Below are 6,000 nucleotides of genomic sequence, written 5' to 3'. Positions count from 1 at the left end.
CTTTTAATTATTTATTTTATTGTGTGATGTAAAAAAAAAACAATAAGCCATTAACAATGATTTTTAGGCAACCACTTCATACAAAACATGGTGTAACTGGGCCCTCTCAGTCAGAGAAATCACAGTCCCAAAGAGCCAAGTGCTCCGACTCAATTTCAATCATACCCTCTCGAATTCCATCAGAACTAAAGTATGAGCTCTCAGATTCATTCTGACTCCGTTCTGTGAGCTGAGGAATAATGAAAATTCATGAGGTGTTTTGAAGAGAAAAAGTAGGAGTTTTGAGAAAGAAACTCGAAAGCATTCTGAAACGCAAACAGATGTTAGCAAGCATGAGTTCTCCATTACACCATTGTTGCTTTTTTATTATCACCTGCTTGAAAAAGTATATTTCTAGGCATTTTAACCTTCCCTGTACCAGGACTGGTTATGTAAGACAATCAATAACTGATGCCAGTACATAGAAGGCCGGCTATATGAGGGACTAAACTAACATGTTCAGCAAAAATAATAAATAAACCAACCAATGGTTCTGATCTCATTTCATCCCAATCAGGAAAATCACTGCTCCAAAACAATAATGAGCCATTTTATAAGCACAGATACAATCCACTTGTCAGGTGGTTAAAGACACTTAGCTACATCTGTGGTTCACAATGCAGGCTTGGATTGTATCAATACAATCTACGCCTTCTCATGTGTTGATTGAAGGTTTCAGTATATTTTGTTACATTTTATATAAAACATGCAAACTGTGAAGCACAGGCATACACATTTTACACAGAGAGCGAGCTATAATCAAAATATTACTGTATTTGGTATTTGGAAATGTTTATCAATTTACAAGTTATGAAAACTTATGTACTGGTAAAATAAATTAATCTTGCAGTAGCAAACCATATGACAACATTTGACAACAAACTAGTCAATGGTAAGCAGCTGTTGTTTCCATGCTTAAGCTACTATGAAATGCAATCTGCTGTTTTGTGTAAGGTGTTGCTGGCATCGTTGCTGGCAGAATACCGGCATATGCATATTGCACTAACTATAATTTGAACAGGACTTTCAATAATTTAACAGCATTAGACAGTAACAAATGAGTACATGGACAGTAGAGGTCTCTACTCTCCTTACAGACAGTGATACCCAAAAGTAGTGATGTCCTTTTCAATGCAGAATTCTGTAATTCATACTGATGTTACTATAGATGAAAATTCCTCTCAACACTTGTAGTTTCAATTGCGATAAGAACTCAGGCATCTGAAATTCAAATTAGGAAGTGAAATATAAAAGTCAAAACATTGTAAAAATAATATACATATTTCAACAACTTCAGAAAACAAATTGGTTTAAACCATATGTGGGAGGGTGTGGGAATTCACTGACACAGTAGACAAAAGGTTTTAATTGAAACACCTCTCTGGTGTCCAGTTTTATTATTCTTATCTTTCCTTTATTAACCACCAGATGGCGCTAGTTTAGCTATCCCCAATACCAACGATGATAAAGGGGTTGCAGTTGTATCAGGCAGCACGTGTAGGTGCTCAGAAATAATAATGAAAACAAAAGACGAAACAAAAAGGGAAAATAAAACACAGTAATAAAAACTACAAACAAAAGGTGCTGCTTATGCCCCACCACAGCTAAACCGGGTCTCCAACCTATGCTCTGCTGTTCCCTCACTATACACTGGGTTTGCCAAGGTTCCTCCAGCTAACTACACACATCCCCTCAGGTATGTAACAATTATTTTTATTTTTATTTAATACCGGCTATCTTCCTCAGCCGTGCTTGTTTGTCCCCTTCTCTCGTTCCAGCTGCTAGCATTCTTGCCTTGGTTTATTTACCTTCCGAACCCAGCGTCACTGGGTTTCCCCTGTAATCGCCAGCCCGAATGAATAACAGAGCATAGTTCTTATAGGTCGAGTGACCCCCCCCCCCCCAAGGCCCGCCTCTCAACCACTCAGAGAGAGGGAAAGACAACACACCCTCACCCAACCTCTCTGTGCTACTGCCATGATTGAGAGGCGGATCCCACAGGGCTCCCAAGCTCCTCCTGCAGGATCATGCATGCGTCAGACAGCCAGCACAGACCTTGCCCTGTTACACCATATTATTTATTGGTTTCATTTAAATACTAAAGGGCTGCAAACTTAAAGCAATTAATTTTTTTCCCCCATGAAGCCTCAAACTTACTGGAATGACAGTTTTCCTGAAACACACATTCATATCACATAATAAAAGTAATAATATTGTAAAGTACACAGATTTGTTTCCTATTAAGGCTTATTCCTAATTGTTCTTGCAGTTGGGGTTTTCTTTAAGATTTAAATCAATGCTACTCTAAAGAAACCAACCCATTGAATATCATAGATTAGAATCCCAGCATTAGCCACTTTCAACCCCAAGAGAGAATTAGTGTCTAAGAAAGACTGAGGACTATAAGCTGACATACAGGCTGGTTACTACTGATAATGTTTGGAATACAAATGTTATAGATATGACAGATGAAATTCATCATTTGGTTCTACCTCTTTGTGGGGGGTGATAAGGTTGGATTGGTGGAGGACACAGAGAACACAGGAAATGCAGATGCTGTTGCATATTTGTTTTGGAGAAGTTCTTTAGCTTTCAAAGTCATACACCATGGTACACCTACATTGGAATCCTATTGTAAATTAATAATACAGTTTGGTTTTTTTATATATACATATCATAAACTGACATGGTATGTTAACACTTTACACAAAGTGTCTCTAGCTACACTTGAATGAAGCTCTAATTATACTTATAGATGTGTTATTACAATGCTACATCGTGCTTGTTACAAAGTCCAAAATGCTGTCAGTTGCCATTTGAAATGAAACTGTATTTTTTTTGGTTGTGTTTTTATATTTTTAACAGTAGAACTACCAGAGCGGTCTTTTTGGCGTATCATGGTTTTTAAATGCATTTTTCTCCACTGATTTGGCAGCTAGGCACCTGTGCTTTATTGACTTTTCCAAAATATATATTAAACATCTCAAACCATCAGTAGACCTAGGGTTGCAGAAACCTATGGAGATATAATACGTTATACCTAGCACTACCGCAGCTGTCATTTTGTAGTGTGCGACGCTGCAGTAGTTTTATACGCATTTTAATATAACGTAAAAAAAGACAGCTGCGGTAGTTCTAGGTATGTATGTACACCCGGTAGTTCTAGTGTTAAATCATATTACTGGTTAGCTCAGTACTGGAGTAAAAGAACCACCTAGAACCAACATCATAGAATAGTATAGGGAATGTGAAGCAATACTGACGTGGCTTTTGAAGCTACTTACTCTTTAAAGGTGAGACTGCACACAAAGATAAACTATGGAAAAATTGATCATATTTTAATAAACAACTATAGGAAATGTAATCTTTTATCAGCACTAATAACCTTATAAAAGCTATCGTTTGATAGGTTACACAACTAAAGGGTGTATGTCCATGAATCCTATTGTGGGCCCCATCGTTTTGACTGTATAAATATTTCAACAGCTGTCTGGAAAGAGTGCTGTTTAAACAGAGAGAGATAGAGGATATTACAGCATTGTTGGGGCCGTCTCATTATTTACAGACAGACCTTTTAATCACATCAAACGCATCCTTCTTCATGGTTTGATTGAGCACAGAAAATATCTGCTTTGAGGTGACTGAGAGCAATTACAGTGTACCCTTTAAGATCAACGGTGCCTGCTTCATGCAAACTAGCAATGCCTGTCAAGTGAAAACAAAAGGCAGATGAAGGCATAAAAAAAGCAGTGAATAGCAGTGGATTCCAAGAATAATTGTGTTTCATGACTATAATTGAATAGTACAGTTTAATCAAAGAACACAGTGAAGCTGAACAATTATATTTAGTTTTCGGTATTGTCAATCATTTTTGTCATGTTTAAGTATGATATCTAATTTCCCAGTTACCTGCAAAAATGCTTATTAGATGACAATTCTTACAGCATCACTTGTGAGTCACCATAGATCACTGGTCAGTAGATTCTAAGTCACTTATTAGAAAGCAATCCTGGTTCTGGACTTGCCAAAGCCTCAGTAAATCATATACTGTATACAGATGTCATCCCATGTATAGAACAAAGTAACCCGGTGCCCGTACATAATTGCACAGTACATAAAAAGGTTATAATATCTGTATTTATCGGAATATAGTCAAATTCTATCCAAAATGTCTATATAGGAGAACATTTTGGCGAAGAGCTTTACTTCATTTAAAAAACACACATCTTAATAACTTAGAGAAATCTCAGCTTCTCCAGAGGCGCTGTATTTTTGTGAGATTTAAATAAGGTCTTACCTATGTTAAAACAGGTCTAATAGAAATTATTATAAGTGATAAGCATGAGGTTTTTTTCTGTTGCAGGTGTAGGTTCAGTCCAGGTCATCCTATGGTATGGAAGAATGATTGAATAATGCCATTGAAGAGGGGAATAGCTTTAACATTCCTGTATTTACCACACAGAGGTGGTCTTTTGCACTGGTGATGCTTTAAAGTAACGACTGTAAGTCTCTCATAGGAATTAAATGTTAGGAATAAAATCGGACTAGTTTATACTTTATAACGGTTTGTGTTCACACAAAGAATATTTAGCGATTCCCGAGGGTGTTGTTAAGTTTGCATTAAATAAAAGTACTGCTTGTTGAAATGTTTATCGTTTTGGTTCTTTTTAGTACTACTGAATAATTCCAAATTAAACAATGAAAGGACAATGGAATGACAAGGGAAAGTAGCTTTTCCATTGATTGCAATTCCTGCAGATTTACAGTCATTATTCCAAACGGAATATGGCACGTCAGGATTGCATTCAAACTCATATGTTATGTCTTTGCAGCAGTTTGCACATATCTCTGCACTTTCAGCAACTTTTATATTACTTTTAGTACTCTTTTGAGGTGATGTAGGTGGAGTTTTTTTACGAGTGTAAGCACTTTTTGCTATTGAAGTTTCCACAGGAAAATGTTACCTGGCTAAACATGGTTAAGGCATGGGTCAGGCAATTACCATCAACAAGAGCTCAGCCTTAAACTAGGGGATTGCTCTCAAAGTAATTTCAGTATGACTCAATTTGAGCTGTCTTGTCCAGTTTGCCTTTTAAATGACATATCGCTGTATGCTTTGGTGTAAAAAGTCCTCTGAGTGGTTGAGAGGGACTTTCATTTAGACAGAAGCTTGAGGCATTATGACATTCATAAGGCAAACTGGCATGCCTGCTTATGTGCCATTGAATGAGTTTCATCTTCCAAACACATATCAGGCATGCTAACCTATTTAGGTTATTCTGCAGTCTGGGGCAGGAGATGCAGCATGAAATGGGAGTTACTGAAATATTGAAAATGTATAATTGACTATCATTTACATAGAAAGGTGTCTGCCTCTCAAAACACAGGAGATACTATTGTATATGTAGAATCCATCCACCAGTTTACTTTTCCAACAGTACTTAATACAAATGCATTGAAATTGGAGTATTCACCAAACATTTGTTATCTAAGCCCATTTAGTGTGGTTCGGGGGGCAGGATTTAGGCTCCTCCCTATACTTTTGTCTCCTATTATCAATCAAATCTACTGCCTATTTAAACCATTAGTCACACCCTATACCTTCATCTTGTGTTGAGTCCCCCAAAATATTCTGGGCAATCTGATTTCAATCCTCCGTCAAGGCTGCTTCTGTACATTTGATGACCTAACAATGGAAACTATATGTCTAACTGCATTTTTTTTTAAAAAGATGCTTAGAATATGCAGTTCCTTCTATTTCCAGCTTTCCTATGCTGGGTATTCCCTGCAGTGATCTCACACTCATCTTAGATTCCCACTTTATCCTCTTCTGCGCATTTCCAAAACAGATCAGCTTCGGCAAGGTCAATTGATTCAGCTATCAAAAATGGACTCCTATATGCCCATATGCTTCCATGCAGAAATATATCGCAGAACGCAAACCTATTTCCAATTCTGACC

The sequence above is a fragment of the Acipenser ruthenus genome, chromosome 25, assembly GCF_902713425.1.
Source record: "Acipenser ruthenus chromosome 25, fAciRut3.2 maternal haplotype, whole genome shotgun sequence".
NCBI classification, from domain to species: domain Eukaryota; kingdom Metazoa; phylum Chordata; class Actinopteri; order Acipenseriformes; family Acipenseridae; genus Acipenser; species Acipenser ruthenus.
This window is presented reverse-complemented; position numbering follows the sequence as displayed.